Raw genomic sequence first — 13,739 nt, 5'->3', positions numbered from 1 at the left:
CTGTTCTTGCAATGTGTTTCGACAAGTTTCATCTTATCATGACCTATATAGCCTTATAACTTTCTGAGCAAAAATCTATCTGAATGGTCGTGTGGTCAGATACGTGGGTATCAACACCAACGACCATAACTCAATTCTCACTTGCTTCAGTACTGGTGGTTTCCATTGGAGTTTAGTAATTAAACAATTGTATCGCCGTTCTAGTTCTAGCGATGCATAACTTCAATGCGAAACCATACAACAGTACAGAGGAAATGAGAAAGCTCTCCTCCAAGCGATGAAGCTCAACTGGTTGGGGTATCCCACCAACAGAGAGCGCCACCAGCTTTTTTGCTATTTTTAGAATGAATGAGTCGTTTGCCGTCTGCTAAACGAAGTCTTTCTATATTCCGTTTAAGTAGAGAACTTGAGTCGTTTAGAAGCCGTTTAGTGGTCGTTTAGAGGATTTGTGGCACTTGGGATGAAATTAAATATTATTCACAGATTATTATTCAAGTCGATCTGTCACACCGGATGTTATAAACCCGTCGCTCTTAGGCTGTCATGCAGGGACCTGCTGAAATAAATTGCTCCTAGTCAATAATCCATTGCTCGTAATCAAAAATAGAGGATGCTAGTCAAGAATCTATTGCGACTATTCAAAAAAAGTATGCTGCTAGTCTAAACTCAATTGGAAAACCCTGTAATACCAATCACATTGCTTGATATCCAATATTAACCAATTATTTTGTTACTAAAATTTTATAATGTAATAATTAAATCACAATAATAGAAAAATCGCATTCTCCTGGCCTGTGGCTTTAGATCATTTACTAAATTTGGCCCGTTCCCTCAAAAGTTTGCCGACCGCTAATCTAAATCATCGCTTGTAAGTGGCATAACTGAAGCAATGAGATCCTGAATTGTTCCATTCGTTGTAAACCTTTCCGATGGTTTCTTTGCCCTCAAACATTTAATGAACCGTAAACAGTATGCAGTAGTTCGGCGAAGTTGTAGGTAAGTAGAAAACCGTCAAAATAACCTGCTGTTAAAGTTTTGGACGGTGGCTACTGCAGCAACCGGTAATTTTACTACTCGTTCCTCTTCTGTTGATTCGCCTTCTTCTGTTGCAGGTTCTCTTTTTGGCCAGTTGACTTCCATGCCACTAAGCCAACGTGGCCCATGCCACCACCGATGATCTGATTCTAATTTGTCCGGAAGAAGACCACGCGATACATCGTCTGTTGCATTGTCCATGCCAGGAACATTATACCAGCATTTAATCCCCGTTTCAGCTTGAATTTGCGACACTCTGTTCGACACAAAGCCCAACTGACATTGTCACGTTGCAACCGTTTTTTTTTGTATTGAAAAAGTGTTCTCTATCTCAACCGGCATTATCGCGCGATTTTTATGTGTATTTATCATTTTTCTCATTCTAACATTCAGAAAATTTTTCGTTCTGCCTCGCTCTTCTGGGTGTTGGTCTGGTTTTGCTCGCAACTTGGCTGTGTCACACCAAACATCCTCATGTTTCATATGGCTCTTCTCTTTCCATCGTTGGAGAGAAACTCTTGCGTCTCGCTTTTCTGGGACTTGTCCAATTTCGCTTGCTACACCAATCGTTCACGCAAGCGTTCTCCTCTCGCCCGCTCTTTGTATCGTTGTACAGGTACTCCCCGATATACGCTATCAATGCGGACCGGAGGCAATAGCATATCTCGAATATTAGCGAAAGTTGAATTTCGAGGTTTTCAGTCAAATTATAGCTAATTTTCGTATAATTTTGCATGAAGTGGTAGGTTTCAGCCACTAAATTAGTTTTTGATCTAATTTATACTGAATTTCTTAATTTTATACCTTTTGAAATGGTTTTTAATATTCAACCAAAAGGGAATTTATTTTGCATTTGACATTCGATTTCTAGAATTAGTACAATTTGTTCAAAGAACTGTCAAATTTAGAAAAAAAGCGTATAGCGAAATCGTGTATATCGAGTATGGCGTATATCGGGGAATACCTGTATAGCCACACGAGGAAGGCGCTGCTTCGCGTTCACATGAAAATGTGGTAGTGTGAAATCAAGTTTGCAAGCGGTAGGACGCGTCGGTGTGTGTCCGTTTTTTCTCTCGTGAAACCAGTACGGAAAAACTATTTGGTAAGTACAGCCTTTAATAGAGGGTTATATCGATCTTTATCAAACTGAATAGTATTAATAATTGATGATATCAAATCAATTTCGTTTTTTTAAAGAAATCGTAACACACGCACGAACGGAAGTGAGCACGGACCACGACAGAAGCAATATTCAATTGGTTGGTAAGTATGGTGCTTGACGTTAAATTGAACAGCTGTTGGCAAAATAGTTAATATTTCCTTCTATTCCTAGGAGTGCCGAAAACAGATCAGGAGATGAAAGAAGGCAGGAACGATCCGATCCTCCAACGTGCTAGCGCCTGGTAGGGGAGAAGCGGCAGGAAGGTAGAGACGAATATCCAGATCGCTAGTGCAGCACGTGGGTGCAGCAAGAGGGAGGCAAGCAGGACGCGTACACACCATTCGACGAAGGCAAAGCTGGAGGAAAGGAAGAACGAGGAGAGAAGGCAGGCAAGACGGGTACGTGTGTATCCCACACCGGTTTTAGGCAGTGTGAATGGTGTGAGTATGTAAATATGTATGTGCGAGTAAGAAGGTACAATAAAGAGCGTAAGCTTGTGCATAATGGACAAATGAGAGTAAGAGTCTTTGTAGGGAGAATGGAGAGAATGAAAGAAATTGAACAATAATGTAGTATACAGAAACTAGATGTATGATACACGCTGTCGCACCGTTGCAGGGACGTGCTCTTTAGTGCTGCTAATGAGTACGATTTGAGAACGTTTTGAGCCCGTTTTTTCTCATACAAAATTTTAAACTGTTGCGCGATAATGTCGGTTGGGATAGCGCGGTCAAATCATTCTCGATAGCAGAACTACCCAACCGACATTGTCACGTTGCAACCGGTTTTTTTTGTATTGAAAAAGTGTTCTCTATAGCGCGGTCAAATCGTTCTCTATAGCAGAACTATAGAGAAGGTTTTTCCAACCGTGTGACAGCGTGTATCATACATTTGGTTTCTGTATGCTACATCCCTTCTCAATTTCTTTCATTCTCTTCATTCTCCCTACAAAGCTCTTTCTCTCATTTGTCGATTCCGCACATGCTTACGCTCTTTATTTTACCTTCTTACTCGCACATACAAATTTACATACTCACACAATTCACACTGCCGAAAACCGGTGCGGAATACACACGTACCCGTCTTGCCTGCCTTCTCTCCTCCTCCTTCCTTTCATCCAGCGTTGTCTTCGTCGAATGGTGTGCACGCGTTAAAAATTATTCCTGCTTGCCTCCCCCTCGCTGCTCCCAGGTGCTGCGCTAGCGTGCTGGATGATCGTCCCTACCTTCCTGCCGCCTCTCCTCTACCAGGCGCTAGCACGTTGGAGGATCGTTCCTGCCTTCCTGCCGCTTTTCCTTCGTCCGGCGCTAACGCGTTGAATGATCGTTCCTGCCTCTCCTGTCCTTTTGTTTTCGGCACTGCTGGTGAAAGAGGGAAATATTATCTATTTTGAAAACCGCTGTTCCATTTAACTTGATGATACTTACCAACCAATTGATTATTTCTATCGTGGTCCGTGCTCACTTCCGTTTGTGCGTGTGTTACGATTTGCTATAGAAAACGAAATTGATTTGATATCACCAATTATTAATACCATTCAGTTTGATACAGATTGATATAATCCTTTATTAAAAGCTGTACTTACCAAATAGTTTTTTTTTCGTACTGGTTTCACGAGAGAAAAAAACGGGCACGCATCGACGTAGCCTACCGCTTGCAAACTTGATTTCACACTACCACATTTTCATGTGAACGCGAAGCAGCGCCTTCCTCGGGTGGCTATACAGGTATTCCCCGATATACGCCATACTCGATGTACGCGATTTCGCTATAAGCTTTTTTTCTAAATTTGAAAGTTCTTTGAGCAAATTGTACTAATTTGACACATCGAATATCACATTCAAAATAAATTCCCTTTTGATCGAATATTAAAAACCATTTCAAAAGGTGTACAATTGTAATCTTCAGTTGAATCAGATCAAATAACTAATTAAGTGGTAAATCCTACCACTTCAAGCAAAATTATACGAAAATTAGCTATAATTTGACTGAAAACTCGACATTTGCTAATATTCGAGATACGCTATTGCCTCCGGTCCGCATTAATAGCGTATATCGGGGAGTACCTGCAAAATGATACAAAGAGCGGACGAGAGAATATCGCTTGCGTGAACGCTTGGTGTAGCAAGCGAAATTGGACAAGTCCCAGAAAAGCGAGACACAAGAGTTTCTCTCGAACGATGGAAAGAGAAGAACCATATGCAACATGAGGATGGTTGGTGAAACACAGCCAAGTTGCGAGCAAAAAGTGACCAACACCCAGAAGAGCAAGACAGGGTGAAAAATTTTCTGAATGTTAGAATGAGAAAAATGATAGATACACATAAAAATCGCGCGATAATGCCGGTTGGGTATAGAGAAGGTTTTTCCAACCGTGTGACAGCGTGTATCATACATTTGGTTTCTGTATGCTACATCCCTTCTCAATTTATTTCATTCTCTCCATTCTTACTTTCTCTCTTTCTCTCATTTGTCGATTCCGCACATGCTTACACTCTTTATTTTACCTTCTTACACGCACATACAAATTTACATACTCACACAATTCACACTGCCGAAAACCGGTGCGGGATACACACGTACCCGTCTTGCCTGCCTTCTCTCCTCGTTCTTCCTTTCATCCAGCGTTGTCTTCGTCGAATGGTGTCCACACGTTTAAAATTGCTCCTGCTTGCCTCCCTCTCGCTGCTCCAATATGCAGCGCTAGCGCGCTGGATGATCGTCCCTACCTTCCTGCCGCTTCTCTTCTACCAGGCACTAGCACGTTGGAGGATCGTTCCTGCCATCGTGCCGCTTCTACTTCGTCCAGCTCTAGCGCTTTGAATGATCGTTCCCCCCTTCTTTCCTCTCCTGTTCTGTTGTTTTCGGCACTCCTAGGGATAGAGGGAAATATTAACTATTTTGCCAACAGCTGTTCCATTTAACGCGAAGCGCAATACTTACCAACCAATTGAATATTGTTTCTATCGTGGTCCGTGCTCAATCCCGTTCGTGCGTGTGGTACGATTTCTATAGAAAACGAAATTGATTTTATATCACAATAATTAATACCATTTATTTTCATAAAGATTGATGTAACCCTTTATTAAAAGCTGTACCTACCAAATAGTTTTTTCGTAGTGGTTTCACTAGAGAAAAAACGAGTACGCATCGACGCTTCCTTCTGCTTGCAAACTTGATTTAACACTACCACTTTTTCATGAGAACGCAAAGCAGCGCCTTCCTCATGTGGATATACAGGTAGTCCTCGATATACGCCATACTCGAAATACGCGATTTCGTTATAGCGGAACTTGGGGCAAGTGTGCCACCTTAAGCATTTCAAGTTATAACTCACTAAAACGTGTTTTTCAAAAGCCGAATTAAATCTCAGAACCATTTTACATCTATTTCCTCACTTATAAATGAGTTTCGCTTGAAAAAAGTGCAAACAAAACAGTTTTTGAAGCGTTTTAAAAAGGGTCCAAAAAGACGTTATTTTTTGGGCTATGGGGCAAGAGTGCCACTCGTATGGGACAAGACGGCCACCTGGTTAAAATAACCGTGTTTCTTAGATAATTGGAAATTATTACGTTTGTACCACTAGTGTATGTATTCCTACATGTATTTAGTCCTCAATGAACCATTTTTGACCACCAACTGTACCACAATATGGTTTGTTACTGTTCTGTTTTACCGGGGTGGAATCCGCTCACAATAGCGCACCATTCCGCAGCACGCTACAACAATGTTTACATTTTTGACAGCTCGCGCCTATGAAAGATGGTGGCACACTTGCCCCAAACAGAGATGGCCAACTTGCCCCAAAAGTTGTAACTTTTTTGAAATTGAATTTTTCAGTGACAAAAAGATTTTTTTTTCTACTAAACCCACAAAAAATTTCACGTTTTCTCAGCTATACGGTGGTGTAAATATTTTTTCAGTTGATTGTTCGCATGATTTTTGAGAGCTTATTTGGTTGGATTAAAAAATTATAATATTCTGCTCAATTTTGAAACTGAATATAAATCAGTTTAAAACAATGGGAAATATCGATTGGTCTATATGAAATTAGGCTCAGAATACCTAGTCATTGGAAAGCAACCAACTGTATACACAATTGATCATTAAACTAAAGTTTTTAAGGAAAAATGCTTGGTGGCACTCTTGCCCCGTATGGCACACTTGCCCCAAATTCCGCTACGCTTTTTTTTTAATTTGACGGTTCTTTGAGCAAATTTTACTAATTTTGGAAATCGAATAGCCAATGCAAAATAAATTCCCTTTTGGTTGAATATTAAAAACCATTTCAAAAGGTATAAAATTGTAAAATTCAGTTGAAATCAGATCAAATCACACTAATTTAGTGACTAAAACCCACCACTTCATGCAAAATTATACGAAAATTAGCAATAACTTGACTGAAAACCTCGAAATTCGACTTTCGCTAGTATTCGAGATAACGCTTGCGTGAACGATTGATGTAGCAAGCGAAATTGGACAAGTCCCAGAAAAGCGAGACGCAAGAGTTTCTCTCCAACGATGGAAAGAGAAGAGCCATATGAAACATGAGGATGTTTGGTGTGACACAGCCAAGTTGAGAGCAAAACCAGACCACCCAGAAGAGCGAGGCAGAGAGAAAAAATTTCTGAATGTTAGAATGAGAAAAATGATAGATACACTTAAAATTCGCGCGATAATGCCGGTTGGGCTGTTCTACTATTTGTCTTTCCGCTAACCTCCTAGCTAGATTGTTTATCTGCGCTTGCAAATTTTCGACGGTTTTCTCCATTATTCACTCGGTATCGCAAACCTATGCTCACAATTGTATTGTTAATGCGAGGTCACGTCTATCGAGCAGCACAAATCCGCTGGTATTCCGCCAGAGATGGGTAAACCGGTTGCTCGGGTTCGCCTTTCGAAGTCCAATACTCTCCAAAAATAATCGTTAATTGTTCACCAGTTCATCACCAGAACCGCCTTGGATGTACTGGATAAGCAACGTTGATTAGGGTTTCGTTTTTTTTGTCGTTCAAAAGCTTCGGCTGCGCCAGTTATCGTTTGTTACTCCCCGTTCTTTATTAACGTCCTTCCTTGTCGACGGTTGTGATAGAAGAGGCCGGATTGATGTGCTCAACTGACAGCGGGAACTAGCTGTCAGAGAATTCCCGGTGGAAATTCTTAAGCAATAATTTAACACAACCTTATTTGAATAAATTTATATTCAAATAACCTTATTTGAATATATATATATACTTACTTACTTACTTAACCGGCACTACAACCGCTTTGCGGTCTTGGCCTGCCTCAGGAGTGTCCGAAACCGCTCACGGTCTCGCGCCTTCGTCTGCCAGTCCGTTATCCCGGCCTTAATGGCGGACGCCTCCACGCCATCTTGCCACCTCAGTTTGGGCCTACCACGCCTCCTCTGTCCTTGTGGACGGCCTAAAAAGACTTTACGGGCTGGGACGTTGCTTCCATGCTGTTGTCGTTGCTGACCTTTGACCCAAGATAGGTGAATTGTGGGACGACTTCAAAAGTGCGTTCACCTATCTGTACGTCACGCCTACGTAGATTCGGATTATTTATTGGTAGGTCCGCTGATGTTGCCACCATCAGTTTGGTCTTTGCCTCGTTTATCTGCAATCCGAGGCTCTCTGCCGCCTGCTCAATCCCTTGGTAGGCTTCTGCTACATAGGAGAGCCGCAGACCAATGATGTCTATATCATCAGCGTATGCCAGGATCTGGGTTGACTTATAGAAGATGGTTCCCGTAGTCTCCACCCTCGAGTCGCGGATGGCCCTCTCTAGCGCCAAGTTGAATAGGAGACAGGCAAGCCCGTCCCCCTGGCGCAGACCTTTGGTGGTAGCAAAAGGTCCTGAGAGTTTTCCATCCACCCTCACCTGGCATGTGACGTTGGTCATAGTCATTCTAACTAGCCTTATCAGTTTGGCCGGGATTCCAAATGAGCTCATAGCGTCGTACAGTTTTACCCTGGCTATGCTATCGTATGCGGCTTTGAAGTCTATGAAGAGATGGTATGTGTCGTTTTTGTATTCAGCCATTTTCTCCAAGATCTGCCGCATGGTGAAGATCTGATCAGTGGTTGATTTTCCGTTTCGGAATCCTCTTTGATAGTTTCCTACTATCTCTTCGACGTGCGGGACAAGGCGATCCTGAAGGATCAGGGAGAATATTTTATAGGCGGTATTCAACACCGTAATACCCCTGTAGTTGTTGCAGTCCAACCTGTCTCCCTTCTTATATACGGGGTAGATGATGCCGAGATTCCAATCACAAGGCATCGATTCGCTATCCCACACCTCAGTAACAATTTGATGAATCTCGTTTTCTAGTCGTGCACCTCCATTCTTGACCAGTTCAGCTGCAATTCCGTCGGTTCCGGGTGCCTTGTTATTTTTCAGCCGACGGATAGCCTTTCGTGTTTCTTCTATGCTAGGTGGCAGTAGCATGACACTATCTGCTAGTGGCGCTTCTAGCTGTTCGTTTAACTGGTCGTTGAGTAATTCATCAAAGTACTGAGCCCACCGCGAGAGGACCTCTGGCTGGTTACTAACCAGATCTCCATCCTTGTTGCGACAGCAGGTTACCTTAGGTACCACGTTGTTTCGGTGACCTGCTATCGCTTGGTAAAACTTTCGTGTCGGTCCGTACGCCTCTCTGGTTTGCTCGAGTTCCCGCATGTTTTGCTCTTCCAAAGCATGCTTCTTAGAGCGGTGAACTCGTTTCTCTTCGCGTCTGAGCCGTGAATATTCCTCTGCGCATGCCCGCGTTCTATGCCGTTGCTGCATTGCTCGGTATGCAGTATTCTTACGTTCGGTCACTTGTCTGCATTCATCGTCGAACCAGCCAGATTTGGTGTTGCCACGACGTGGTGGGAGTATATTTCTTGCACAGTTTATTATTTTGTTTTTAGAGCGTTCCACCTCTCGCTCGTAGTTTCATATCTGTTTTCTGGTAGTAGAGACTCGTCTAAAGCGGCTTTGAATTCCTGTTGGACAGTAATGTCCCTTAGAGAGTCCGTGTTGAGCCGAGGCTGCGTGTTTTCTCCGCCCCCATTGGTGCGGGGGCGGGCGATTCTACAACGTATCACTAAGCCAACCAAGTAGTGATCGGAATCGATATTGGCTCCTCGATAAGTTCTGACGTTTAACAGGCTCGACTGTCGTCGGCGGCTTATTAACACGTGGTCGATCTGGTTGAAGGATTCGCCATCCGGGTGCGCCCACGTCATTTTGTGGATGTCCCTCCGCGCAAATTTGGTACTTCCTACAACCAGATTGTTCGCTGCGGCGAACTGGACCAATCTACTACCATTATCGTTACTGTGCTCATGCAGACTGTGACAGCCAGTGTATTGGCGGTACATTGGCTCCCTACCGACTTTTGCGTTGAAGTCCCCCAGGATGATTTTGAGGTCATGCCTGGGGCACGCATCTATAGTTCTAGCGAGGCGGCCGTAAAAAAGGTCCTTCTCCTCTTCCTCTTTATCTTCGGTAGGGGCGTGAACGTTTATGAGGCTTATATTAAAAAATTTGCCTCGCATGCGCAGGGTGCATAGCCTATCGTTTATAGCCTTGAAATCTATGATTACGGATTTCAGCCGGGGACCTACGGCGAAACCCGTTCCGAGCACGTGGTGGCGGTCGTGGCAGCTGTAGTAAATATCGTAGCATTGCTTACCACGCCTGTTGTGCACACCGTTCCCTAGCCACCGAATCTCTTGTAGAGCTACGAGGTCCATGCTCAATGTGGCTAGGGCGTCATCAAGTTGTTTCAAGGCTCCGGCTTTGCTAAGAGTGCGTACGTTCCATGAGCCCATTTTAATCGTTGTCCGGGGGCATTGCGTATGGTCGGTATCGTTAAGTCCGTTTCGTATCCTTCTGATGCTTTCTGTAGTCAGTTGTTCCATGGGACTGGGTGACTGGCCCTGCGCCCACGTGGCCGTTTTATTTAGCGTCGGGTTGCCCCCCCGACGTTCAGGCACCCAGTTTCCTGGGATACCCACCCCCCTCCTGGTTCGCCATATGCCACCATCCGCCCAAGGGGTTGGATCTAGCCCGTGTACCCAAGCTAGGATATATGAAGGCACATGTTACCACTCTGCACGACGAGGACGTGTCGGAATAGGAGTTGGATGGGAGAGCCTGTGTTATCCCTCGGAGGGCTTCGGATCCCATCCCATTACAGAGCAATATATATATATATATATATATATATATATATATATATATATATATATATATATATAATATATATATATATATATATATATATATATATATATATATATATATATATATATATATATATATATATATATATATATATATATATATATATATATAATAAAGTAAGTATGAATGAAGTATATATGAAGTAAAGTAAAACAATATTTATATGTTATACATAAAATTTAATGTATTTTTTTATTTTTTTTCATAATTTAACGTTAATAACATTTCTATAACATCGATTTTTTTAAAGTTTTATTCGGTTAACGCCCTAAGAAAGGGAACTAACACTAAGCAGTTATCAGTAGTTTTAATAGCTACTAATTTACACTTTATATCCCTGGGTAAAAATACCATTTCATCGGTACGAGGGTTATTTATAGTTTCTTCATATATATCCTTCATAAAAGGTGAAATATAGTACGAGTGGGTTTCCGTTATATAATTGAATGCTCTCCCATTAATTATTATAGTTGAATCTTTTTGTTCTGCGCTACAATATTTAACTATGTAGTTATCATGAGTCAAAAACCAATTGGACTGAATACCAGGAGAAAGAGTTAATTGTCGATTAATGTGCAATGCTACTTCATTAGTTTTGGTTTTCAAAAATGGAAAAGAGAGATTTGCTGTACTTGATGACGCAGTATGTGGGTTTTGCTCCGATATCCTATTTGCAGCCTGCACCAAAACCTTATGACCGTTTCGAAGACAGTTCTTGACATGCTGGAGCTTACTTTCAAAGGGATAAGATGAAATGGTGTAAAGCGGGCCGAATTTGTCTACATCATCATACACATGCAACAAAATATGTAGATAACATCCCCGTAGATGACACCATAGTCTAAAACGAACTCTCTTAGCAAGCGTTTCGCCTCAAGCCAATCATTCTTATACACTTCGGATGATAACAATTTTACCGCACAGTTATACTTCTTAAAACGGTCATACTGTACATCTGTTAACACATCCTTCAAAACGATAAAACTGGCGTAATGTAGAAACATTTGGATCTCACTAGCTTTCCACAATCCAATGTCTTCAATAGAACGGAGTTTGCGGTGAAACTCTAAAGGAAGTTCCACCTCCTTCAGCAAAGCATCAATATTGCTTATTGTTTCTTCAGACCACTTGGCACCCCCTCCTAATTTGCCTGATTTCCATCCCTTCAGCATTGTTCTTGTTACGCCGTAGTCAAAGAGGTGCCAACTGTAGTATAGCACTTATAGATACGTTGTATATATAAACCTTGTTATGTTGCTTGACAGATGAAAGATGGAAAAACAATAAAGATCAATCGCATGTGGAACTACGAGGAGTCAAGACGTGCATTATCACGATACTACATTTGGCGACGAGTAAAAAGAAGCAAAGAGAACTAGCAGTGGAATAAAATCAGACGGCAAGATACAATGAATACGATTGGTAAGCTTACTTCGTTTTGTTACTTCGGAAATGTGAAAGAAGGGAAATGTGATTGAAAGTACATTTGTATTGCAATTTGCTTAAATGCAGTGAACCCCGATTCAATTCGGCCTTGCGTAAAAGCTGATGAAAAATGAAGCCAATTGAAAATTAGCTTAAATGCAGGACTTCTTCTTCTTCTTCTTTGGCTCAACAACCGATGCCGGCCAAGGCCTGCCAACACACTTGTGGGGTTGGCTTTCAGTGACTTATTGATTTCCCCCCATAGCAGGATAGTCAGTCCTACGTATGGCGGCACGGTCTATTTGGGGCTTGAACCCATGACGGGCATGTTGTTAAGTCGTACGAGTTGACGACTGTACCATGAGACCGGCTAATGCAGGACTACCCAAGTGAAAAGTGAGGTTAAAAGAATGAACATTGCTCCCTTGTTAATTTGCTTTAATGCAGAATACGGAAAACGTGTTGAAACAAGTTTCGCTTAAACGCCGAATCTATGTGTAACAAAGAATAAGTTTGTTTGTGTCTGACAGTGCACCTCCATATGATTATATGGGTTTGTTCGTGTCGGATGTCGTGTTCGATTGGTGCCAGAGCGCAGCCTTAGGCGGCGCTCTAGCTGCAATCGAACACGACATCCGACACGAACAAACCCATATAATCATATGGAGGTGCACTGTCAGACACAAACAAACAAACAAGACAAACATGTCAAATCCCATACATTTTTCATGTTCGATGTCGTGTTCGATTGGTGCTAGAGCGCCGGCTTAGTGTGATGCAGTGTTGTCAAACTCATAATGCATAATGCAGAGCTGCATGTTTGGATGTGTGAATAAACACAATCCTATTGTATTTTGACTATTTATATGAATTTCACAGACGCACACGTCTGATTTCTTCTGAATGACTAAATACTGTTGTATTATTTTTACAGATCAATTTCGTTTCCCAGGGCTGACGCCTCAACCGTTTAATTATGAGGGTCAACGATAAAACCTTGGAAATGAGTGGAAAAAATGGATTAAATCTTTCGAAATCATGCTTCGAGCATCTCGAATTAATGATGAGGAGTGGAAGAAAGACCTCCTATTGCATTTTGTGGGACCAAAGGTCCAACAAATTTATGAAACCCTGCTCAGAGCATTGAGAAACGGGGACCTCTTTCAAATATTGAACAATATACAGTCATTATCCGATATACGCTATCGTACGGGACCTTGCGCTCGGTCCGTATCTCGCGTATCTCGAGTTTTCGCATATAGCGGATTTGTATGGAAAAATAGTTTACACTACCAGTTCGAGGGTTGAAAAATATCGCCACAGAGTTTTGCATTAAAGTTTTTTGTTGTAAAACAGGTATCTTTTGCACAAATTCAATGCAAAATGCAAAAAGAACAAACAAAGAAATCCAAAAAGAGCATAAAATTTTCAAAGTATTAAAATATTTGCAAAAAACACATGGAGCTGTCATATTAAGAGCAATCGCGTACTGCGAATTCGTGTATATCGAGTATCGCGTACTGCGGATAATTGCTGTACTCCCAATATGAACAGCTACGAAGAGGCCGTTGCAAAATTAAATAATTTCTTCTTGCCGAGACAAAACCCCACCAATGAACGACACCTATTGCGGCAAATTAAACAACAACCAGGAGAGAATTTTGACACTTTTATAGTGAAATTACGCATACAAGCAGAAAGATGCGGCTTTGGCGACAAGACAGAAGAAAATATTAGAGATCAGATTATTGAAAACTGTCAGTCAGCTGGATTGCGTAGAGAGTTGTTGAGACTAGGCGACGCTAATCTCGATAAAATATTGAGTGTAGCAAAAATTCTTGAAAAAGTTGCTCATCAAGAAAAATCGTTCAAAGAAAGT

General features: G+C 41.9%; 2 long non-coding RNA genes across 3 annotated transcripts; both read right to left on the bottom strand.

Moving 5' to 3' along the window:
* Positions 1–3,015: 3,015 nt before the first annotated feature.
* Positions 3,016–3,869, bottom strand: LOC121601138. 2 transcript variants are annotated; one of them, XR_006006022.1, is made up of 3 exons: positions 3,783–3,869; positions 3,625–3,688; positions 3,016–3,558 (listed from the first exon to the last, which is right to left on the bottom strand). It is a non-coding gene; the product is annotated as an uncharacterized LOC121601138 (long non-coding RNA). The 2 variants fall into 2 exon arrangements; XR_006006021.1 differs by having other exon boundaries at positions 3,016–3,555.
* An 808-nt stretch (positions 3,870–4,677) lies between these two features.
* On the bottom strand, positions 4,678–5,375 carry LOC121601140. The gene is made up of 3 exons (XR_006006023.1): positions 5,300–5,375; positions 5,141–5,206; positions 4,678–5,070 (listed from the first exon to the last, which is right to left on the bottom strand). It is a non-coding gene; the product is annotated as an uncharacterized LOC121601140 (long non-coding RNA).
* Positions 5,376–13,739: the final 8,364 nt, after the last annotated feature.

Source organism: Anopheles merus, unplaced genomic scaffold, assembly GCF_017562075.2.
Source record: "Anopheles merus strain MAF unplaced genomic scaffold, AmerM5.1 LNR4000033, whole genome shotgun sequence".
NCBI lineage: Eukaryota > Metazoa > Arthropoda > Insecta > Diptera > Culicidae > Anopheles > Anopheles merus.
The sequence above is the reverse complement of the archived record's forward strand: the minus strand, read 5'-3'. Positions and strand labels throughout refer to the sequence as shown.